Source organism: Equus przewalskii, chromosome 7, assembly GCF_037783145.1.
Source record: "Equus przewalskii isolate Varuska chromosome 7, EquPr2, whole genome shotgun sequence".
Classification (NCBI taxonomy): Eukaryota; Metazoa; Chordata; class Mammalia; order Perissodactyla; family Equidae; genus Equus; species Equus przewalskii.
In genome coordinates this window covers 55,384,054-55,410,998 of record NC_091837.1, presented here as the reverse complement: position 1 = coordinate 55,410,998, position 26,945 = coordinate 55,384,054, and the positions used below count along the sequence as shown (strand labels likewise).

The following is a 26,945-nucleotide window of genomic DNA, read 5'->3' as shown; positions in this document are numbered from 1 at the left end:
ATGCATGCTGAACCTAAACAAACCAATCTTTTTCTAAATATTTTAAATACGTGTGCACTTCATGATGCATCACCACAATTAAAGAAAAGGATTTTGCAAAGCACTTCCAAAGTTATTTGAAATTTCATTTTTACTGGTTGCTATTTTTGCTATTTTGTTTTGAAGAGATATATATATCATGAGGTTATATATACATATATGTACATACATATCCCATATATAAAATATATGTACTTTATACATGTATATATACTTTATATATATACTTTGTATAAGAGTTCTATTGATAATGGATTACAACAAAAATTTAAAATAGTAAGAGAAATTTAAGGTTTTTAAAAGGTAGAGGTTAAAATATGTAGGTTTAGGGGCCAGCCCAGTGGCATAGAAGTTAAGTTCGCATGCTCTGCTTTGGCGGCCCAAGGTTCACTGGTTCGGGTCCCAGGCACAGACCTATGTACTACTTGTCAAGCCATGTTGTGGCAGGCGTCCCACATATAAAAGGGAGGAAGACGGGCACAGATGCTAGCTCAGGGCCAATCTTCCTTAGCAAAAAGAGGAGGATTGGTGGCAGATGTTAGCCCAGGGCTGGTCTTCCTCAAAAAAAAAAAAAAAAAAACTGTAGGCTTAATAGGAATTCATATGCAAACTTGAGTATAAACTACAATTACTGTATTGTAGAAGTCAGAAGCATGTTTTTTTCCTGAAAAAGTCTGTTAACATATAGTACATTAAAATTATGGAGTGGCTATAACCTGTGATTCCCTTTTAAATATTCAAGGGTAGTCTGCATGTTCTGATTCTTGTCTTAGAAAAGTCCCATATTTCTGCCCAAATGTAAACATTCTTAAAAATCTCACAAATGCAAATCTTCATTGTGAATTAGGGTGTATTTTGAAATATTGAAAATGTCAGTAGAAACTATCTGAATATGGATAAAGTGAATTCTCAATCCATAACTTTCAATAATCCTTATTCTAACTTTTTATTAGAAATTCACCAATATGTTCTTTACTAAACTTGGGTTTAGATGACTTATTTTGATGGCTGTTACATAACCGTGGAAATGAAGGGCTAGAGATGACAGGACAGTATCAATGGGAAAACTCAACGACTCAGCATCCAGAGATACAGCAGCAAGGCTGGATTGTATGTGGGGAACTTGAGGAGCCTAACTTAGTGGATTCTTTTCTTATCTGCTGGAGATGCCTTCAATTTAGACTATTTCTATTTCTGCTTTTAGTAAAAGTGTGACAATATAATTTTCAGGATCTTGCCATAAAACTACAGAAATGTGCAATCTTCTAAAACAAAAATCAAGTCCTAAACCTTCAGCATGGTACACAATGACCTCCATGACTCAGCTCCTGCCAACCTTCCCAGCTGCATCTCTCTCCACGTTAGTTCCTTCAGTCTGTTTCAGCCACTCCAAAATTCCTACTAACCATGAAAGCTATTGAACTCCTTTCTCCTCTCCTGGGCTTATACTTTTCCCCCTTTTCTGCGATACTATTCCTTACCTTACCTGTTAAAGAACGCTTGACTCAAATCAAACATCTCTACAGAATCCTTCCTGGTGCTTCCGCGACCTCCCTCTGACACCTGAATGGATTTCCATCTTCCTTGATCTCCTGCTGTACTCTATACATACCACCATATTGCCGTTGTATTTTCAGCAGCTCACTCTTCCTCTTTGTTGCTATGCTGTCCGTTTTAGAAGACTCTAAGCTTTTCTGGAGCTTTACACTCTTAGTGAAATTAGTTCAATTCTTGCTCAGTTGTTTTCTAGGGTGTGCAGTAGCAAGGCTACTAAGGGAATCTTGAAGTATCCCATGCTATCTTGTTTTCACATATTATATGCAATTTTTAAAAAGGAAAACATGGCGGAGTGATTTACTATGTTTGCAGAGTGAGTCTGCAGGCGTCAGTCTCTACGGTTGGAGTCAATGTAGCTAAAAATTGCTCAAGAGACCAGACATATTGCTCTCTATTTTCATTTGATTTAGTAGCATGTGCATCTTGGGGAGTCTAATGTTTTATACTTTTAAGGTAGTGTTAAAATGATGCTGTAAGATATTAGTGAACTATTTGATGAGAAAATCATCTGATGAACATTTGGAAAAGTAAGTTGTATATAACCAATAGTGAGTAAGAGCAACTCCAAATGAACGTTGATCAGAAAAATGAAACTTAATTCATCCTTGAGCTTGGAGCAATTCCTCGCAGGCCCACCAAAAATCATCACTAGAAGATCTGCAGATGGTAGAAAACCAGGTGGGCCAGATAAGCTTTTGAATTACATGTTTAAGCAGGAACAAATAAGATGAACTATAACTGGAATGCAGAATTAGTACATTTGACATTGAGGCCATTTATATAAAAAATAGAGAGAGAGATTTTAGCTGACCACAGTTTATAAGCCAAAGTGAGCTACTACAATCTTAGAACCAACGCCATGTTCCAGCTCTAGCAAGCATGTAAGACTTCTTGACTCTGACAGTGTAGGGCATATTTTGTAGTTCTAACCTCCCATCTGAGCCCATGTAAAGTACTGTTATTTCATTTTCTCATCATTGTTTTTCTCTTTTTATTTATCTATTTTGAGGAATATTAGCCCTGAGCTAACATCTGTGCCCAACTTCCTCTATTTTATATATGAGATGTCTGCCACAGCATGGCTTGATAGGTAGTGCTTAGGTCTGCCCCTGGGGTCTGAACCAGGGAACCCCGGGCCACTGAATCAGAGCAAGTGAACTTAACCCCTATGCCACGAGGCCAACCCCTCTCTTTTTATTTTTAATACACTCAATGCTGTGATATTCACTCCCTCCTTGGCATCTTATTTGGAAGAAAGACTGGGCATTAACTCATCATTTAAATGAGAGAATGCGATGTGGCTACAACATGTTGATGTGATCTTAGACTGCATAAGCTCAAGTATTTTGTTTGGTTAAAGGAGATGATAGTTTTGTCACATTTTTTCAAAAGTTGACTGCATCTGCAGTATTTTATACAGATTTGGAAATCATAGTTTAAAGATCATATTTATACACTAGAGAGCAACAATATAAGAAGGATCAGAGAGAGGGAGAAATATACAAAATTTAGAATCCTTAACTGTAAAAGGAAAAAGACCTCGGAAGGACAAACATCTGAAAGACTGCTAAGTGAAGGTCAGCACGTGTGTTTTGTTGAGCTCTGGAAGGCAACACCCGGACCAATGATGGAAGAGTTTGAAAAGGGGGTTTGGGCTCAATAAGAATACGTTTCTAACAAGTGGTAAGTGTTGCTATGCAAACATGTACTGGTGGTGCTCCAGCAGAAGTTACTGCAGTGGTTGAGGGAAAGTGAATGGTCTAAGAGTCAGCCCAGAGGCAGCACTCCTCCTGGAGTGTTCCCTGACCTCCTTGCACACACATCTGTATGGGTGTCTGCATCTCCTCACCCACTAGAACGTGAGCCTTCTCAGTTGGAAAGCACATCTCATTTGTTCATCTTTATCTCCCTGGCACCAGCTACAATTCTTGAAACATGATAAGTACTTAAAAATATTTGTTGAATGAATTGATTTTTAAGTGAGTTATTGAATTGGTTTATTAAGATTGAATGTGATAACCTCAAAGGTTCTTTCCAGCTCTAGGTGCCTACAATTCTATAAGTTAATAAACAAAAGCATTTTCTGGCTCTTTTGCCAGGAATTTGGATGGCATAGAAGTAAGGTGTTTAATCATTCTCTCCCTCTATCCCACATACACGTACAAAATACATAAATATGTATAGGGACAGCCTAATTTCCTAGTTCTGGAAGAGGACTGTGCAAAGGAAAAGAAGCCAGAAAAAAACACAGGATAAATATCTAAAATCAGTTACCAACATGATGTAGAAGAAAATCTCTGAAGCTATGTGATCTTTTTAAAGACAAAAGAAATTATGGAAATTTGGATGTTAAAATATGTGCATTTGGAGATATTATGATTGAGGAATGACATTAAATTGCTCAGTGTTACTGGTCAACACTAGGTAGTAGATGCCAGTAATTTAAGAATATCCACTGAAAGTCTAGAAATAAGATTTGTCACTCCCAGATTACCAGAGAAAAAACGTACCATAAAAAATTAAATAATTCAAAATGCAAGAAAGAGGACAAGAAAAGTATAAAAATGTACCAAATAAATCTAAACTTTTTAGTGATCATAATGGCTGTAAATTGTTTTATTACACAGTTTAAAGTTATAGATTTACAGATTGGTCATAAAAGCAAAATCCATCTCATTCAGAAGAGATGCACCTCAGACCAACAGAAACTGAATGAAGAGCCTAGAAAAAAAGAATTTGAAAGTTCTAATTTAGAAAGAGAGAGAAAGAGACTTCAAGGTAAAAAGAATTGAAACATTCAAATATGGATATTTCATATTGATAAAATATATAACCTATTAAGACATATCAGTCATGAACTTAATGCACATGGCAACATACCTTCAGAATATATAAAGTAAGAACTGATTGAAATTCAGAGAATTTACAATCACAATGGGATATACTGCCACATCTTCTTGAACTTTTTAAAAATAAAAGAAAATAAGAGCATCAGATATCAAAACCTGTGAGTTTTGACTCAAACTGCAAAGAAATTCTACGTTAGAAAATATATTAATGCAATTTAACATAATGACAGATTAAAGGGGAAAGATTATGTATGATTACTCAATATATGCTGAAAAATGTTTGCTAACAAGAGCAACATCTACTTACTCTAATAAAAGTCACAAAATAGTTTAGAACAAAACTCCCTTAACTTGATAAAATGTCCTAAGTGATAAATTACTGGAAGCATTTTCTTAAAATCAAAGCAAAAGTAAGTGTTTCTGCTGTCATCATTGCTGTGCATCACTGTGCCGAAGCCTTAGCAGTAAGTCAAGAAAAATAAATAAGAGGTACAGATACTGTGTAGGAAAAGGGCAAAACTACGATTATTGTCTGGCAATACGATGTTTCTCCTAGAAAATCTGGGAGAATCAACTGGAAAAGCATTAGAATTAATAAGACAGTTATTTAAAATGGCAATCTGAAGTATAAAGTTCCTAAGAATAAACCTAACAAAAAGTTGGCTGAATTCTTTTGGAGAAAGCTACTAAACAGTAATGAAAAGACATAAGCAAAGACCTAAATAAAAGTAAATATATATCATTTTCATGGATGAGAAGATTATACATACTGGGAAGATGCCAATTTTTTAAAATCTCAACATTTGAAAAATCCATAAATTCAATGCAATCATACTCAAAATCCAGAAAAGATTTTTCCATGAAGCTTGAGAAGGTGATTCCAAATGCATTTGGAAGATAAAAACCATAAGAATAGCTCTGACATTTCTTAAACAAGAAAAATTGTAGTAGTGTTGGGGTCAGGAACTTATACCACTGGGCAGCAAAACATATCTAAAGCTAAAGTAATTAAAATAGCATAATATTGATGCAAAACAGACAGCAGGCCTGAGGCTGTGCACTGATATAGAGTATCCAGAAACGTTCACAAATATGTGGAATTTAGAATATAATGAGACTAAGATTTCAAATTGCATACAATGAGGGCACTATTCACTTGCCAGCTCTCTGAGGGATAAAGTATAGATTACTTTGTACATTTCTATAGATTATAGATTAAGCATTAAAAATCTATAACATCTTTTAAAAAATATAGGATATTGAATGTTTTGAGTAGGAATGTCCTTCTTAAATGAGGGGAAATTAAAGAAAATATTAACGTTGACTACATAAAAATAAAAACTTTTCATGAAAAAAGATACAATAATAAGCAAAACAGACAAGAATTCTTACCCTCATGGAACTTACATTTCAATAGAGAAAATGAGACAATAAACAAGTTAAAGATATAGTAGTACTATGTGCTAAAGAGAAAAATAAAATAGGGAATGGGCACATGAAATGATAGGAGAGGTACTGAAATGCATTTTAGCAATGCACTTTGCTTTATCACTTGTGTAAATAAATAGGTCAAAATAGTTTAAAGAGTAAATTTTGTGTTTGTTTAATCCCTCTCTCTGTGTTGAACTGAAAATATAAACTTCATGACTCTGAATACCAGTTTGATTTTGGAGGTGGGTATGTTGGTGAGTTGGTTGGTTGGTTGTTTGGTGGTATCATCTGAGATGTGAAGCAGGTATAAACAGTGCCTACCCAAGGGTTGCTGTGAGAACTGGATGCGATGAAGTGTGCAGTGTGCCCTGCACATGGTAAACAATTTACAACTTTAATTCACTTTCTTCTCTCTTTTCCAATAGTGTTGTAAGGTGATTTTGAAAATGCAACAACTTCTTGCCAGAATTTGCCAAAATTAGTTAATCATGGAAGCATTTATACTTTCCAATCTTTTCACCTTCAGGAGCTTGAAACTCAACGTCTGACATCATTTCAAACTCTTAGGAATTCAAGAAACCACAGATAGGTACACAACACCTCAAGTCATATAATGTAACAAAAGAAATGCTTGGTTAACTTGAAATCTTTTAGTCATTCTTGCCTCAACCATTAAAGTATGCGTAAACACATAAACTAAAAGAAGAATTAAACAAATATTCTGTTAAAACATCCAAATAAATGAGCCACCTTTTAACCAATATCTTCTGTTAAATGTTAAATCAGCATTCCACCTTAATCCAATGTTGACTATAGGTAAGAATGCTAAGAAATAAATGCCTATTGCCAAAAGTCAGTTCAGAGTCAGAAAAATGTGGATGAAAGACAACTTATAAGTTTATTTGTTCTATACCCTACTTTTAGCACTGACTGCTTCATTATCTTTCTATGGTGAAAGTAAGCCTTTAGAATTTCATTTTGATGGATGAGGGGAAAAATATAAATTTTCATAACACTGAAACACTGATTTCACTCTGTACATATTGAATACCAATATAATGCATACAATATACATCTTGGTCTTTGACCTTAAGCAGTAGAGTTAGGTTGAAGAATATCAATTAATTTCAAGACACATTTTTGGGGGGTGCCTACAATGTGAAAGGCATTTTGCTAGAAACTGAGAGTCCAAAGGTGGAAGATAAAATCTCTGTCTTCAAGGAGCTTGAAACCTCATATGTTGCGTAAATATAAATGACAGCAAGAAGGAGAGCACGTGGCCCAACCTGCAAACGCAAATTCAGTTTTCTGAAGGAAATACCCTACCTACTAAACTAAATCTTAAAAGGTGTGGAGACATCAACAAAAGGTAGATGGGAGGGTTATGGAAAGAGACAACGGCTGGAACAAAGATATATGAAAATAAAACAGCACAGTGCATCAGTGTGCAGGGGAAATGACAACTAGGTTGATGTTATTAGAGAATAAAAGTGCAAGACAACAAATATCAGAAATGAAGTGAAGACGTAGACATACAAAATATTAGGGAATAACTAGTTATATGATGAAGTGTTACCAGGTATGGACAGTAAACTTTCTGGCTGGCCAGGAAGTGGAGAGAGCTGCTTAGACCTAAATTCAGGGGAATACCTCTGAAAAAGAGATGGGAATTGAAACAGGCTTCCGGGAATGAGTAACTGAACATAAATAGACAAAGAGGCACATCGTGTGAGACTGGGGGAAGGGAGCACCTTAAAGAAGAAGAGGTGTGAGCAACATGGAAAACAGATTCCAAGGCTATGAAATAGACATTGTGTCCTCATTTCCTTTTCTTTTCTTTCTTTAACAAGGCATTTATCTAGTCCTTACTATGTGCCAGACATTGTCCTCATTGCTATACAAATTTTAATTCATTTAATTCCCAGAGAACCCTAGGAGGTGCTATCATACTGTCCTCATTTTATGGAAGAGGAAACTGAAGCACACAGAGGTTACATATTTTGCCCAGAGTTATGTAGCTAACAGGAGAGACAGGATTTAAACCCAGGCAGTTTGCTTACTGGGTACCTGTTCTTAATCATGATACTATGGCAATTTTCTGTGTGTCTGTGTGATAAAGTCTTAAACAAGGCCACAAATTAACAGGCTAATTTAGGTTTGATATTCCAGGAATGCATTGAACATTCAGTAAATAATTCTCAACCATTCATTTACCAAACAAAGTGCTAAAATTTTGACATGTACTTCTTAGGTGTTTCTTCTTATGATATTAGAATAGCTTAACTTATCAGCTACCAGTAGGAAATGCACTTAAATCATAAAAAGCATAAAAATAATATGGTCATTTTGGTGAAAAATCAAGTTACAGATCCAATAAGGTTAAAGAAACCCCCAAAAGACATATACATAAAAATCATGCCTAGGTACATCATAGTCAACTCACGAAAACTAAAGATAAAAAAAAAATTAAAGATAAAATTAAAAGTGGCCAGAGGAAAGGAAATCAAAAAATTACCTCTAACATCTCATCAGAAACTATAGAGGACAGAAGACATAGAAGAGTATCTTAAAACTGCTAAAAGAAAAAAATGAACCCAGAATTCTCTATCCAGCAAAAATATTGATTCTGTAGACATAAATCCAAGCATATCAAAAGTTATATTAAATATAAATGAGCCAAAAACCCCAATTAAAAAACAGATACAGCCATATTAGATAAACATAGAAAACTCAAACTTAATTGTCTATAAATGATACACTTTAAGTATGAAGACACTGATAGATTGAGAGTAAAAGATTAAAAAAAGACCATGCCATGCAACACCAAGCAAAAGTTGGAGAGACTACATTAATATCAGACAAATTAAACTTCACAACTAGAAATATTACCAGAGATCAAGAGTGTCATTTCATTAAGAGAAAGAATCAATTCATCAGGCATATCTAACAATCCTAAATGTGTATGCATCTAATTAGAAAATTTCAAAAGTGCATAAAAGCAAATATTGAAAAAATTTAAAGCAGAAATAAAAAGATGCACACATAGTTTAAGATTTCAGTACTCTTAGAAGTTGATAGAATATGCATAGAGAAAATCAATAAGAACATGGAATAATTGACCAATACTATCAATCAACTTGTCCTAATTGACATTTATAAAACATTCCATTCAACAATAGCTGAATATACATTATTTTAAGTGCACATGGAACATTTCCAAATATTGACTATATACTGGCTCATAAAACAAGTCTCAATAAATTTAAAAGCATTAAAATGATGAAGAATATGTTTTCTGACCACAATGGAATTATTAGGAATCAATAATTAAAAGATATTTGAAAAATTCCCCACATAAATTATAAGAGAAATGAGAAAATATTTTGAACAGAATTAAGAAAGTTCATGCAAGATTAACTCCATGTGATGGAATCGACAATTCAAGGGGCATAAAGCCGGATAGTTTCCTTTGGTAGAGTTAGAGGGCCTATATGGGTGGATCACAGGGCTGGGGTAAAGTACAAAATGAGGTCAGAGAGGTGATCAGGGCCAGATCTCCAGTGGGCCCAACTTAGGGAGTATCTCTGTCGCTTCATTCGCACCCAACTTAGCATTTAGCATATGGAACCTAGGATGGCACCTAGGAACATCCTAATAAAGATGTTGCAGAAATGAAGTTCTTCTTGACTGTTGGTATAATCAAATTAACTTTATTCTTTTCACATGATAAAGTTGGCTGCCAAATGATTGATCTGAGTGTGTGTAAGAGATCCTTTGTTTCTTCTAGACAGTACGGTCCTATTTCATGTTTCCCTTGAAGTGGTTTCCATCCTGTTTCTAACCTCTCTAATGCTTTGTTTTTTGTTTATCACCTATGGTATTGGTCTTCTGACTCTTATCCCTCAAAATATCTTGAAGATTCTCTCTGACAACATTCATGAGTGCCTGTGGGTAACAATCGTAGCATTACGTCACCTGTCTTCCTTCCATTTCAAAATAAACAAAGGAGAACTTCAATTCAAATGTTGATATCTGAGATGGAAATACAGTCATTTCACACATTTCAATGTGATGTAGATTCAAGAAGTTCATAAAGCATTTGTCAATATGAAATTCCGTGAATTAAATCATCTACTGTCTTTATTCTGTTAAATAATATGCTAAAACCAAAATGTGGTCTTTTTAATTTTAAAATAAAATAAGCATATTTATGATTGTTTTTATTAGAATGATACAAATTTTTATATATTCTGATTTTTTTCTTGGACTTAAACAAAATAATACCCAGCATCTTTATTTTTTTTTTAATTCACTTTACACAGGCAGTACATTTTTCAAGTGGAGGAGCCATGTCAGTGGTGTGGGGGAGAGGAGGTTTTCAAAGACAGAACTTTAAGTTTGAAAATTAGTGACTAATGGAGCATATCCAGTAGGTATTTTTCATACAACTTAGCATCATCATTATATAATGATACTGCTTTGATGTGAGATTAACTCAGACACATGATTTTTCATCCCAAAGTATCAAGATTATAGAACAATGAACAGTGGAGTTATAACAAGGGAAAGATATTAGGATAAAATTTCAAAAGAAAATACTAAAAATAAAATTTGAAGTAGCCTTGTTATTCACAAATGGTGCCAAGTCTATCATAGATAAAGGGAAAACTATGAAGATGAAGAAAATGACTCAGCAAACCTTAAGGTGGAAAGGGGGTGTTACAGAGTTAAACAAGTCCCAGGGTTTTTTACAATTTCTTATACAGAGTACACCAAGTGAGAACTAAAGTACGCTGCACTGCGTCTCCTACCTCAGTCCAGCCCAATGAAAGAACTTTTACTTTTGGATTTTTATTCTTGTATGAGTCTGCACATATTGTCCTAAGGGGACAGTAATCTGGCATGTTGACCAAACCTTGACTTGAAAACTCTTCTCATTCCTTTCCCCTGCATCTTATCCCTCAGTTGGTAAATGGAATATTTTTCAAACTAATTCTATGGATCTCCCTAAAATGAACTACAGTCTAGGCAAATATAAGAAATGTATTTACATAGCAGGTTTCAGTTTCGTGCATACTTGATTTGTGAATTATGACAACCTTCTCTGATAGGAGAGGAGGACGTGCTGCCCCATTTAGGGAGGTCGGTAACTGAGCTGTAGAGATGCTGAGGGACTTGTTCAAACACTCATGACCAGCAAGTGATGAATCTTTGAATTACCTCATCAACTGTGATTTCTACCTCTAGTATCTCTTAATTAAAAATCAGTCTAAAATCTCTTCAGATTGAGCCTTTGTTTGAGTCTCTGCATTAGAAAGAAGGAAGGTCACAGACAAGTAAAGTCTCAATCTGGGACAGTTAACTCATGAGGAAATATGAAAGGGAACTGTCATTACTTTATGGAGTGTATAGACTTCTGTGTGCCTTTACTGAATATGAAACAGCGTCATTTATTGCCACCAGGCCCTGACTTTGTCAAATATCTACCATTTTATAGGACATACTTCATTCTGTGTCACATGTTTGAGGATAATTTCTTTACTAAACAAAGCTGCTTCATAGAAGTCCCTCTGAATTTGTCATTACCTGAAATAATGATGGTATTTCAACACGGCTCCAGTAAATGTCTTGATAGACATATCATAGATTATAAACACATCCATTGAAATGCTAACCATGGTTGCAAAGCAGATTATCTTATTTAAAGACACTGGTTTTAAAATTTAGACATTTAATTTAATTATCTTTTCCCAGAAGTACAGAAGGAAATCAGAAACCTAGTGTGAATAACATTATCTTCACAGAAATGAAAACTTACAAGAGCATTTTTTGCCACAAACTCAATAATTTTAGTATAATCACTAACTATGTTTTTGTTTTACAGAACCAGTGTGATTTGAAAAAAGAATAAAATTGCTTTTAAAGTACAAAAATAATTATGAACCACTTGAAACGTAATGTCTGTGTTTTATTTCTCATCAGAATTCATTAGTGTGTAACATCAATAATTTAGCCCATCATTTGCCAACACTGACTTGGCTCAGTAGTTCAATCATGTAACCCTGTAAACTCACTTTCCATTAAAATGAATGTTGCTGACAAAGGATAACTAAAGAGATACTTCATTTATTAACTAAAGAGGTACTTCATTTATCAACATTTTTAAATGAGGAGTTTGGGGCCACAGAAGCTTAGCTGGATGATTTATATGAAGGATCTTTATATGAGTCCTAGACTTGTTCCAAATCATACGATGCTACCCACAAAGATAATCGCATTTCATTTGTGTAACATGTGAGCCAGGGCTGTCTTCAGAGGGAGGCAGAGCCACCTGCAGAGAATCAAATGACCTACCAGAATGAAAACTTGACTGCTTAGTATAAAATTATGAGATGAGCAGCATTCTCCTATATCCAATTTACTCCGTTGGGTGTATTTCTTACAAAACCCATAATATGACGTCCAATATTCTAGTATCTTAATTTAAAAATTGATTTGAGGCATTAAGTAAATAGGTTAAAATTAGTTAATGATGAGCCGACGGCTCCCCAATATCCACAAATTGTACTTCAGGACGTTCAAATTCCTCATCACTTGCCACTGACCGACACCTCCCCAGGTCCAAATGCCTGTAGATGTTGCAGACACCGTTTGAACACGAGAGTTTCATTTTCCCGAGCTGATCCCACGTCCTGCTGCTAGGTTAACATCACACCATTTTGGATGCAAAAAGCAAACAAACAAATAAAAACATCTGCAGTGCAGTGAGCAAAGCACGAAATCAAAATTCCTTGTATAGAATGTAAAATTTTCATTTCATAGGCCTTTAAACATATAATTTCTAGCAAATAATGAAAGACTGCATGAACATATCTTTCCTCTCTTCTTCTGTAATGAATTAAATGCATGTTTCTTATTAAAACTTTTTTATAGAACTAGGAGGATCTCTGCGTTTAGCTTCTAGAGTCGCCAGCTGGCATCTTTCCATGTTTTGGATCAAAAAGTTCTCAGCCAACTGATACATTCAAAAGTCAAAATCCAGGGCTAGTGTTGGATTATAAAATGTTATTTTTACTGTATTTAACTGCTTTTTTTTCCTTATCTCATCTCTTCTCTCCTCTTTTTGCTTTCCTTCCTTCTTTAGAAATATTTATCCTGACAGATTCTTAATAACAATGATGCTACAGAAAAGCTTTCTCATGCCCTCTTTTATCTTTTCTTTACCTTATAAAAGTTAAGAGAGAGGAAAAAGACTCTTCCAAACATATGAGGAAGGAGTTACTCATCTCACAATGCTGTGTTAGTTTTTGAGAAGAAATAGAGGAAGCTGCACTGTGTGAATGCAGACAGCATCGACGGACAGCTCGTGAGTTCCAGTATCATTGCATTAGCTCATGCTTCTATAATATTTATATTTTGAATTTGTGTTTATTTTAATTTGATTGCCACAAATAACCCTGCAAGGAAAATTTTATTATGCCCATTTTACAGATAAATTAACTCTCAAAGAGCTTAAATGGACCATCTCTGTGACATAGCATGTACGTGGTGGAGCCACTAAATTAATTCATAGACAAATAAATCAGGGCAATGTTAAGAACAATGTCAGATCCAGTTTTTCCTTACTTGAAGAAATCTTTTATTTTCTACAAGATATGCCCTGGAGGCAGTGGATTTTAAGTCAAGTAGAGGAAAATTTATTTTTAAAATAATATTTGGGACATCTCTTGTGTATTAATTTTCCTGGTTCCAGTCTGCCCTTAAGGCTAGAAAAAAATCAAGAAATTGTGTAAAACTAAAAAGTCATGAGATATATCTAAAAGGAGGCTTTGAATTACGAAGAAATGAAGTAACATATCTAGAAATGTGAATGTAAAGAAAACAGCAATTTGCATTATTCATGAGCTCATTATCTACAAGCAAATATGCAACAGCAAAAACTTCAGAGAGTCAAAATAAGGAAACCCACTGAAAGAAGAATGTCAAGGCTGCAGAAATTAACAGTGAAAAACGATGTCACTACATTGCTTTACAGAGAAGAGAAGAAAAAGTATCTAGGTGTCTGTAAGCTATAAAAGGCTCTTTATTTCTTTTGCTATTAAATGTAACGTTTCTAAAAGGGCATGCTGTTCATTATTTTTAAGTTGGGCCAGGTGACCACGTATTTTTTTGAGTAACAAAGATGAGTTCAGGAGTGGGATAAATATCTGTCCTGTATTATTATTTAATAAGATAGACTACAGTTTGTCAATGGCAAGACACGCACAGACTGTATTTGCAAGACAAATGGCTCAAGATCTTGATGAAGTCTGTAGACATGAGGGGGTTTTTTCTATAAGAAATGTGATTTACTGCGTAAAGAGGTGAAGCCTGCAGTTTTGGGCGAAAGCCCATTATCACCGGCTTTACCAGCTAAGCCAATTAATAGGTGCAGAAAATATTGAATGTGATCAGTTAGTCTGTTAAGACATGGTCCCATGATACCCCCAGGTTATCCCACAAAGCAGAGTACTTTCAGTAAGATGACATACCAGCAAATTGCCTTCAAGCATAGGTTGGCATAGGTATAAACCAAATAAAAAAGAATATACCTATAATTGGATAATAGAGCAATTGTTATTGGTCATATTAATAAGTCTAGTTTCACAGACTATGTTTTTTCTTTTGATGAAACGAATAAAGCTGTAGTCTTTAGAAGCAGAACTGTCCCACAGTAGGAGCCACAAAAATCTATAAAAGAAAATAAATGTGCTTGCTTTACAGAGGTGCTAAAGCAAAAATAGCATGAAAAAGCAACAAAAGACAGTAAATTGTTTTATTAAGAGCTGCTTTTAGGTACACTAATTGGACATCTTTCAGAACCGAGGAACCATTATATTCCAGCAACATTCAGAAAATGACACTTTCACACGCTTGCCATCCAACAAAGCATTTTATTCCCATAATAGGTCATTTTAGTATATTTAACTAAACCTTATTTGTCCCAATGACACTCTGCAAGCTTCCTTTAAAATTTAAATTCTTTTTAAGTAAAATTTCAAAAATGAGTTTTATTATGTGTGTGAATAATCTATGAAGAATGTAAGTTTAAGCCAAGAACTGTAATTATTAATAATTACTAATACATATAAATTCAGTTATTTATAGGAACACCAATTATGGAAGCTCACGTCTATTTTCAATTTGCAAGATACTCTTTACGCAACTTTGAAGTTTTATTCGATTATTTGATAGTATCAAGTACATCTTAAAGTTTTTTGGTTTTTAAAAATTTTTTAAGTTTTTCCAAGGAAGATTAGCCCTGAGCTAACATCTGCTGCCAATCCTCCTCGTTTTGCTGAGGAAGACTGACCCTGAGCTAGCATCCGTGCCCATCTTCCTCTACTTTATATGTGGGACGCCTACCACAGAATGGCTTGCCAAGCTGTGCGTAGATCTGCACCCAGGATCCGAACCAGTGAACCCTGGGCCACCGAAGCAGACCATGCGAACTTAACTGCTGTGCCACTGGGCTGGCCCCTTAAAGTTTCTTTACTTACGCAAAAACTTAAATATCATTAAACCCAAATTATGCAGACAATATGTGCCTAAAATCTTCAGCTTTTTTCCTGTAAATTTTGCAGCAACTTTCACATTTCTACTTATGTAATATATTTATTTTGTTAAAATCAACTCTGACTTACTGCGAATAAGTTTTGTAATCTTATGCAAAGTGGTACTGGTTATCTTTCTAACATATATGAAACCCATGAAACATTCCATAATTAAGAAGACTTTCATGTTTTCTTCGGATATCTTATACAATATAAAAACTATTTTTCTACTTTGTTACAGTGGTCCCATCACATATTTTTAAATAATCTAATGAATACTGGTCTTATTCACCGTGTTGCAGCCATATTTTAATTGGATTTTCCTTTTGATGTTCACCTGTGAAGGAATCAAGTCACAAAATCATTAAGCTGAATTATATTTTCATGTTTATCAATTGCTCTGATTTTTCATCAACTCTGATTTTTCTTTCACTCAAAGATAAAAATAGACTTATCTCACCCTTTCAAAGAAAATACAGTTTTCTAAGACAAGTGTTAAATAAATTATTTTCTGCTACGAATTTCATGTATATTCAAGTACATTTGATTTCCCTCAATCTCTTTTGGATGACGAATAATGTTTGTCATGTATTTTCACCATAATATGAATAATGTAAAAATTGTAATGATTTCAAACACGCATTTCTCCCTTCCAGTTTTCTAAATGTAAGAAGATAAAAAAGTTAGCATAAGAGATAGTACCAAATTTCTCTAAGCAGAGACCATTTTTTATTAGAAAAACATTTTGACAGACAACTTGGGCAAGGTGCACAAGAAGAAGAGAGAACAATACACAAAATTCTTGTCATGAATCACTGAATTGAGGTGTGCAGTGAATAGCAGAGAATTCCTCAGGAGCAGAGTGAGTCAGTGAGCAATATGGTAGAAGACCAGAGCCCAGGTTGACAGAAATAGCTAAGGGATAGAGGGAGGAAAAAAGATATCTAAGGAGTAGTCTGTATTGAATGATGTAATCTGTACCACTCACCTCTAATCCCTTAGTGATTTCTTCTACCATCCATAAAACTTTCAGTGTGGTCCTTATTGTGTAAATTAAGGAAAGGAGATAAGCTTTGTGGCTGAGTTGACCTGAGGAGGCACAGGGATGCACTCAGTGTGGTGAAATGATCCACAAAGAGAGCCAATTCAGTACATTATAGCTAAAGGGGACAGTAAGGACATGAGCACACCAGGAATTCATAGACGTGCTGGGAAAGGCTTGAGACTATTAATTTAATAGATTAATTAAATCAATGTATGCACCAAAATTTCTGTGAACTCCTGGCAACAAGGAGGCATATTGTAGGGGCTGAGTAGAGGAAGGTTATCCTAGTTGAATGTAAAAACCTGTAGAGATTTATAAAAGCATGAGAACATCATGATAAGTAATTCAGGAAAGGAAGAGTGGTAGCTGGCATGGAGCTGATTTCAGCTCTGACCTTGAAGGAAATTGAGGCTCCATTAGATAGTGGAGATTCTGGACAGATGTGTAGTAGGTGATGACTCTTGCGCTCAAGGGAGACACCTGGGCTAGAGAGAATATTTTAGGAGTCATCAGCATATTGCTGGTAATTGAAATTATAGGAAAAGTATCCAACTATACCATAGGAAAAAGCATCAGCTATAAAAGTCTAAAACTCTATGTTATCCACAATTACGCCTAAGTATTACAGATTAATTTTTATTTTTGATTTGATTTTATTGTTATTAGATAGATTTTAATTTTATTTTAGATTTTATTTTAATATTAATTTTATTAATGTTTCTCCTTTGAATTGGTATCCCTCCATAATTTTTCCAGAATTACTAATGGAATATTTTTCTAAGATTTAAACTTACCTGTTAAATTTGTCCCATTTCTAAACTCTACCAACTGAAGTTGTAAGGGGTTCCCATAATGTAGTTACACGCATTCATATTATCACATTATCCAACTTCATGGGGCTAATTGTAACTGTTGAAAACCAGAAGAAATTATCAAAAGTACATGAGATCAAATGATACTTCTACTTCCAGCCAAGATAAAGTAACAGGGGTCATATTTACCCTCTTGCCTGAAACAACCAAACACCAAACAAATTGTATGCAACAACAGTTTTCGAGGCATTTGACATCAAGCTATGGAAGACAGTGATCCCAGAAAGACGTGAAACAAACAAGATGAACCTTACAATTGTCCCAGCTTACTGCCTTGAAAGAGTTTGTAGACCATGGTACTGGCGGATGAATAGAGTCAGACTCCTGCAATGAGTCCTGCAGACTCTATGAGGTGAGTGGATGGAGTTGAGAGCTCAAGGAGAACAAAGCAGCTAGAGTTCACAGATCAGAGTATCAGAGAGGACAGACCTTCACAGAGAACTCTGGAAATATACTGAAGATTCCCCTTGAATAACCATTTAAGCAATATATGTTTATAAGAAACTACCTGAGACCAAGTAAAGAGTCACTCAAAATATTAGTGGTAACAATATCTGTTTGTTACACAAGACCTGTGCTTACCAGACAGAATGAAAAACCTCAGAATTTGTGGAGAGTTGGGTACTCAGAAAAGTCTTGCCTCCATAAGGGGATTAATTAGCTCTAGGCCAAACACAACTCTGGTCCCACCTAACAAATCTTTTTTTTTTTTTTCTTTTTTTTAAGATTGGCACTTGAGCTAAGATCTGTTGCCAATCTTTGTTTTTTCTCTTCTCCTCCTCCTCTTCCTCCTCCTCCTCCTCCTCCTCCTCCTCCTCCTCCTTCTCCTTCTCCTCCTCCTTCTTCTTCTTCTCCTCCCCAAAGCTTCCCAGTACATAATTGTATATTCTAGTCGTAGGTGTGCTTTGTGGGACACCGCCTCAGCATGGCTTGATGAGAGGTGCTAGGTCTGCACCCAGGATCCAAACTGGCAAAATTCTGGGCTGCCAAAGTGGAGCATGTGAACTTAACCATTCGGCCATGGGGCCAGCCGCCCACCTAACAAATCTTAAAAGGAAGACTGAAAAGGATCAAACTTTCCAACTAGCTTAACTGTATCCTAGAACAAATCTCAAGACTATTTATAGGAATATAAAAATATCCAGCACCAAAGAAGTTAAAATGTATAACATTCAATAAAACATCACCAAGTATGTAAAAAAGCAGAAAAAATACAACCAATAATGAGGAGAAAAATTAATCAATTGAAACCGACACAGAACTGACACAGAAGTTAGAATTAGCAGACACGTACATTAAGCAATTATTATAACTGTTTTCCATGTGTTAATAAATTATGTAGAGGCATCAGAGATGGAAAAATGACCAAGTTGAACATCTAGAGATAAAAGCTACAATGCTTGAGATGAAAAATACATAAAATAGGATTAGTGGCAGATTTGATATTGCAAAAACAAGATTAGTAAATTTGAATCCAAAGGAATAGAAACTACCCAAAATGAAAGACAGAGAAAAAAGAATTTTAAAAATGAAAAAGTATTGGTAAACTGTGGGAGATCATCGGGCAATCTAATATATGTCTCTTTTGAGTCCCCGGCGGACAGGATAAAGAGTAGAGAACAGAAAAATATTTGAAGAAATCAGGCTGAATTTTTTCCAAATTTAATGCAAACTTTAAACAAAAAAATACAAGAATCTCGTGAGATCCCAAACTCAAGAAATGTAACAAACTACACTAAGGCATATCATAATCAATTGCACAAAATCAGTGATCAAGAGAAAATATTAAAAACAATCAGATATAAAAAGAATATGTTATGTACAAAGGAACAAAGACAAAGCTGATAGCAGATTTCTCATAAGTAACAATGCAAATGAGAAGACAATGGAGTAACATGTTTAAAGTAATGGGGGCAGGGGAAGAAGCCACCCTAGAATTTCATACACAGTAAAATATCTTTCAAAAGAAGGCAAAATAAAGACTTTTTCAGACATACAGAAAGGAAAAAGTCATCACCAGCAGACTTACACTACAAGAAATGTTATAAAAAGTCCTTCAGGCAGAAGAAAAATGACACCAGATGGAAATATGGAACTACTCAAAGGAAGGAACTACGTGATGAAATATATGAGATTTTTTCTTTAATTTTTAAAACATCTTTAAATAACAACTGAATGTTTAAGCAAACAATATAGTGCATAGTTTATAAAATGTATATAAGTAGAATGTGTGTCCAGGTTATAATGAAAGCTAAGAGAGAAGAAATATATGACTTTACACTTATATGTGAAATGATATAATATCACTTCAAGTAAGACATACATTCAACATTGTCTTAGAGGTTGCAACCCATGTAATAACGCAAGAACAAGGGGAAAAATGCATCTGGATAGGAAAAGAAGAAGTAAAATGGCCTTTATTGGCAGACAACATTATCATCTATGTAGAAAATTCAATGAAATCAACAAAAAAACTGATAAGCTAATAAGTGAACTTAGTAGAGTTCATAATACAACACCAATATAAAAAAGATATGTCTACGTACTAGCAATTATTGGATATTGAAGTCAAGAAAGCATTGCTTATACAATATCAAAAAATATGAAATATTTCAGTGCAAGACCTGTGTACTGAAAACTACAAAATATTGCTGAGAGATATTAAAGAAGCCTTGAATAAATAAAGAGATGGACCTTGTTTTAGGGCAGGAAGACTCAATATTGTTAAGATGTCAGTTTTACCCAAGTTGTTCTAAACATTCAACACAGTCCCAATCAAAATTCCAGAATGCATTTTCAGAACAATTAACAAGCTTATTTTAAAATCCACAATAAAATGCAAAAGACATAAAACAACGTTGTAAGAGAAGAATATAGTTGAAGGACTTACAATACCTTGATTTCAAGACTCATCATAAAGCTACAGTAATCAAAAATGGCATGACATTTGATGCAGCTATACCAAGAAATCAATGGAAATGAACAGGAAGTACAGAAATAGACCCATATTTATTGACAACCAATTTTTTATAAGGTAACAAAGACAATTCAGTGGAGAAAGAATGGTCTTTTCAATAAATTATGCTGTTAAAATTGCATGTCTATAAATAAATACATGAAATTTGACCCTTACCTTGGACCATATAGAAAATTTAACACAAAATGAATCATAAATCTAAACATAGAACCTAAAATCGGAAAAAATTCTGGAAGAAAGCATAGGAAAAAATGTTTGTGAACTTGGAATAGGAAAATATTTCTTAGGCAAAACACCAAAAACACAAGAAAAAAATTGGATTTTATCAAAATGTAAAAACTTCTGCTCTTCTAAAGATATGGTTAATAAAATCAAAAGACAAGCTATATACAGAGAGAAAATATTTGTAAAGGATATATCTGGTAAAAGCCTTATTTCCAGAGTATATATTTTTTAAAAACCTTCTCTAAACTCAATATTAGATAAATAAACATCCCAGCAAAGAATGGGCAAAGTATTTGAACTGGCAATTCACCAAAATAGATATACAAATGGCAAATAAGCTCCCCTAGGCGATATCCAAGAAAGAATAGTGTTTTACTTGTTACCTCCATCTGGATGTGTCAACCCTTTATTCCTTCTGAGAGGACATCGATCTAGAGGCGATTAGACTCCTCACCTCTTTGTCTCTCTCTTCTTCCGTCCAGAGTATAGGCTTTCTAGGTACTCTTCACCTCTAAGGACTTCCCCTGAACCATATCCTCCTTCTCAAGGTACCATTGGTCCTGCCTTATTCCCTGGAGACATTGTAGTAGACAGTTATAAGGAAGATACAATCAAAAAACCAAGATCCAAAAATACTATCCCTCTTATATGTGATAATAATAGTGATAACTCAATTCAGAAAAACTGTGTTGAGTACCTACAAAGAACAAGCAGTAGATCAGGTTCTAAGATGTAAAGAGGAACAGGTACAATTCCTACCCTCAAGCAGCATGTAATCTGTGAATAAGTTGAGGATCAGTACACAGAAACTTTTCTTGAAAAGAGCATATTGATATGTTATCCAGAGAAAATCAATAAGGAAGAAAATACACATTAGAGGGATCTGGCCCTGTGGCCTAGTGGTTAAGTTCAGCATGCTTTGCTTCAGCAGTTTCTGTTTGGTTCCCAGGGATGGACCTACACCACCCAACAGCAGCCATGCTGTGTTGATGACCCACATAGAAAATAGAAGAAGATTGGTACAGTTGTTAGCTCAGGGCAAATCTTCCTCAGGAAAAAAAAAAACAAACATGTTAGACGAGATGGCCTGACAGATATGTAGGTTCCAACTACGAACAGCAAAATACACATTCCTCTCAAGTACATAAGAAACATTCCCCAGAATAGATCATATGCTGGGCCACAAAACAAATCTTAACAAATTTAAGAGGATTGAAATCAGGTCAAGCATAGAAATCAATTACGAGGGGAAAACTGGAAAATTCACCGATATATGGAGATCAAGGAGGATGCTCTCGAACGACCAATGGGTCAAAGAAGAAGTCAAAAGGGAAATAGAAAAATATCTTGAGACAAATGAAAATGGAAACACATGTAGAAAAACCTAGGGGATGCAACAAAAGCAGTTCAAAGAGGAAAACATATCAATAATGCCTACATTGAGAAAACAGAAAGATCTCGAATAAACAACCCAACTTTACACCTCAAGGAACTAAGAAAAGAAGAACAAAGTCTAATGTTAGTAAAAGGAAAGAAATAACAAAAATCAAAGCAGAAATGAATGAAATAAAGACTAAAAATACAACAGAAAACATCAGTGAAGCTAAGAACTGGTTTTTTGAAAAGACAAACAAAATCGACAAACCTTTAACTAGACTCACCAAGAAAAAAAAAAGAGGGCTCAAATAAAATAAGAAATGAAAGAGGAGACATTACAACTGATACCATGGAAGTACAAAGGATCATCAGAGACTACTATGAACAATTACATATCAGCATATTGGGCAACCTAGAAGAAATGGACAAATTCCTAGAAACATACAAGCATATTTTATTTTAGGCTTAATGAAATAGCAAAGTCCAAATTTACAAGCAGAGTGATTTTGTTTCATTTTTAGGGCTAATTCTAAGATTGTACCTAATTGAGAGCCCAATCTAAGAACCTGCAAGGTTAGTTCATTATCGGTGTTGTATTCACTCTCATTAATAAGCATTCTATGAAGACCTCTGACAAGTAGGACACGGAGTACAGGAGGACCACTGGAAGTAGGTTACGTGGGAATTCTAATGGTGTGGGCAATGAAGGAGTACACAACATTGTGAGACTTTTGCTGATACTTACTCCACCAAGTATGAAATAGAGAGAAAGTTCATAAATGACACAGAACGAAGCTACTTTTACCTGCAATCTATGCCTAATTTGTTGTTAAGGGTTTTTATCAACAGTCGATGATCATTTGACTTTTATCTTTCATTTGTTAATGTGGTGTATCACATTAATTGATTTGCATATGTTAAACCATCCTTGTATCCTAGGGATAAATCCCACTTGGTTGTGGCATATAATCCTTTCAATAAATTCTTGAATTTGGTTTGGTATCAGGGTAATGCTGGCCTTGTAAAATGAGTTTTAATATATTTCCTCCTCTTCTTTTTAGGAAGAGTTTGAGAAGGAATCGTACTATTTCTTCTTTAACTGTTTGGTAGAATTCACCAGTGAAGCCATCTTGTCCTGAACTTTTCTTTGTTAAGAAGTTTTTAATTACTGATTCAATCCCTTTAGTAGTAATTAGTCTGCTCAGATTTTCTATTTCTTCATGATTTAGTTTCAGTAGGTTGCTAAAAAGCAAACCTGTAATATCTGTAGCCCAGAACTCTGTCAAGATACTGTTCACTGTGAAGGATAATTTCCTGAGTCTTCAGCATTCATTTGTGCTTGTTAGTGACTGTGTGTATAATGGAACCAGTGAAATTTCACCCATAAATAAATCAACAGATTTTATTCAAAGACCTTATGTGCCTCTCATTACGTCAGGTCACGTGACATACAAGATAAAGCACATGTCCTGCCCATGTGGAGTTTATGCTTCATCACTAATTTAACCTTGTTAAATGTTGCCATTTCCTTGTTCATGAATTTCAGTGGTTTCCCCATTTCCCCTTGGGTAAAGTCTAAACCCTTCAGTGTACCTTTCAAGACCCTCAGAAATACAGATCAATTTACCCTTTCAGTTTAGTTTAGTTTATCATCTACTACCCCCAGACTAGTGCCCCCGAACACATGTATTCAGTGGTCCCTAAGCAGGATCCATGCTTTTCTGTCTCCTGACTCAGCTTTCAAGGTCTAGTTTACAGAGCATCTCTTTCCTGAGATATCACTGAATTCCCGCTAGAAATGATATTTCCCTTCTGAGAACCACCACTGGTCTGGGGCCATATCACATTCTGTGTTGTGATAAACTATTATTTATGCATTCCTTGAAGCCAAACTGTATTTTGTACTCTGACTTAGGAGGGGAGGGGTACTGGGGACGATAGCGAGAACTTCTGACTACAATATAGGCCATTGTACCAGAGGGGGATGCTTTATACGTAACAAATGCAAATAAGTGTTCGTTGAGTGAATAAATGAAAGAGAAAGGTAACTTGCACTGTCTGTATAAGGGTTGAAATGTAAGCACAAGGTCTTATTTTAACCTAACGATTTTCTTATTTTAACCTAATTATTATTAACCCAACCTAATTATTTAACCTAATTTTTTCTAATAAAAAAGCAACACAGTTTTTCCAGAATTTATCCCTTGGGATCTTAGTAAGTGCTACCCAGTAAAAGACCAAGTAGACAATAAACTTCTGAAATGCTGGATATTAAAACGTGAAGCAGGTTTTCCTTTTTTAAAGAAACTTCAGAATGTTTGAGACCCTTTAATATGCTATTGTGCTTTATAACTGTTGAAAAACTGGGATGGAATATTCAGTGTTTACCAAATTTTTAACCGCAGAACATTTTGTTTTTCCTCAGAAAAAACACTGTACTCTGAGAAGGAAATCACACGTCGGATTAAATTTATGCTAATTAAGTTAGCAATAAATACTCGAATAGAAAAAGATGAAGTAGTATCTAATTTTATTTACAAGAATAATTTGAAGAGAGATTACTTCTCAAGTTGAATTCTAGGTAGAAAGGCGTTAGTTTCCTGAAAGAAAAAATAGGGCCTATGATTACCCACAGATTTTTTTCCCAGGAATCTAGCAAGATCACAGAGCTTGATCATTCGTCCAGTGGGTGATTCACGTGGAATTTTTTTAACTAACTGACTAGAACAGGACTCTTGAAACACTTTCCTCCCTTAGAATATACTGGTTTAGGGTGAGTAGTTCTCTTTTGAAACTATTACTACGTTAAATGCTAAATTAAAGCGTCACTTTCTCTTCATCATTCGATATGTTGTCAAAAATGTGACTATTTTCCTGGTTGATATAAATAATATCACACCAGCTTTTCTGAAGGGTGGCCTGGCTGTCCACCTAGAGTCTGTGGTCCTCTTCCCAGTCTTCTCCACCCCAGCACAAGCCTGCAGCTGCTTGGGTCTCTCTCAATTTCTAACTTACTTTTTTAGAAATCTGATAATATTTGAAATACCAGTTAAAATCCAGCAATATAATGTTTCTTATGAATGCTCCCCCGCCAAAAATCTAATAACATTGCATAAAAAAAGACAAAGTAACAATTTTCTTTCTTCGAAACCACTCAGCTGTGCAATCTTTAGTTGTTTTAGGCCTTCAGAAGGTATGATCAGTATGCATAGGAAAAGTCATGTCTCTTACTTCACTTTGCAAGAGTGCACTGCAAAGCATTAATAGCTGCATTGCCTTGTTAATAAACTTCAGTCAAAATGCTTTGGGAGATAATTTGATTAAAAAAAGGAATAAAAAACATCGAAGCTGAAATATTGCTTTTATAAGCTACAAGATCAATTCACCATGTGCTTTTTTAATCAATGGAAATATATACATTTAAACAGAAAACACAGATGACTTAGTTTTCTCCCATAGCATGTCAGTGAGCGTGACTAGTTCCTTGTAATTTTTTTTCTAATGCTCTCCTGTGCTCTGACTTATGGGAGAAAAACTTTCCATGAAAAATGTGCGCTACTTTTCCACTTTTGGCCTTGTGTGTGCTTCTTCTCTGCCTTAATTACTATATAAATCAACTGCAAAAAAAGATTTACAGTGATTACCCCTCACTTAGAGAGCTGTGAAGATTGATCTGGAAGTGGTGTGTTTGTCAAGCTCTGTGTCTACTTCTCATCTTAGCTAGTTCTAAAGTGAATCCAGGACAACTTACGGTAGGATTCAAAAAGAAGTAAACGGGGGAAGAAAAAGCAATGTGGATCACTCTGCTCTCTGTGTTCTCACGGAATATGCCTAACAACCTACTCTTAGAACACTCCAGGGCAAAGGACTTTTCAAACAATTGTGAACTTCAAACCCATTTACTACATCAGGAGAACAGATCACCATAGCTACTAAATCGATCCTGCATATCCCCCATTTTCTCTCAATGTAGTCAAATGGGTGGGTGAGTAATTGGAATGGAAATCTTCCTGTTTTCAGTGGATTAGTTCTTATCACCACTAGCCAAGAATTTATTACACACCTATATTCAGGTCACTGTACTAGCTTCTTGGAGAGAGGTTGATCAATCCTTACCTTTACAAAGCTTGTCTTTTTTCTAAGGTAAGCTCATTCATGAATGTGATCACATCACAGCAAAACACAAACACAGAATTAAGAAACAAAGCAGAGGCCAGCCCCGGTGGCCTATAGGTTAAGTTCGGTGTGCTCCGCTTTGGCAGCCCCAGTTGGGTTCCTGGGTGCAGACCTACACCACTGGTCTGTCAGTGGCTGTGCTGTGGTGATGGCTCACATGCAAAGAGAGAAAGATTGACAGTGGATGTTAGCTTAGGGCGAATCTTCCTCAGCAAAAAAAAAGAAAAAAACAAACAAAGCTGACACAATATAATGCGTCCTTTCATCTTTCTACTTCCTCAAAAGTTTTGGAATGTGCTGAATGTTGGTTTACGTTCTGTAGCTTGACCTAACTTTCCATACCTCTACAGACATCTGTCCTGCCATCCCATTGCTGTTCAAGTGGGCTGGTGCCACTCTGTTCTTAAGGATCAAAGAGATGAAATAGCGTGCCTTTTAGATTTCTTCGTGCTGAATCGCCTTGAAAGCCAACTTGACTGCTCCATTTAAAAAGTGACCTCAGTGCTTCCTCCTTGATTAAATGTAATAAAACCTCTAATAAATTATTAGGACAGCTATTTGCTAATTTTCCAGTGTATATCCTCTAAATATGGGCTCCTCTTTCCAAACAACACTTGAAAAATCGTATTTTCCTGTTCAAGTGTTCCCTGCTCATATTGTTTTCCTATAGCAGAATGCTCCTTTTGAACAGTCAAGTGCCAAAGGTTTTTGCTCTCGGCTCATATGAGGACTCAAAAAGGAGTGTAATCATACTTAAAAAATAAAGTATATTCTCAAATCTAGAAATTAGCTAGTAATTGAAAT

At 35.1% G+C, this 26,945-nt stretch overlaps 1 protein-coding gene across 6 annotated transcripts in view; it reads left to right on the top strand.

The window, feature by feature from the left end:
* The window catches only part of CCDC178 (coiled-coil domain containing 178), a 394,579-nt gene that overhangs the window by 364,083 nt on the left and 3,551 nt on the right, over positions 1-26,945 (top strand). The window lies entirely within an intron of this gene.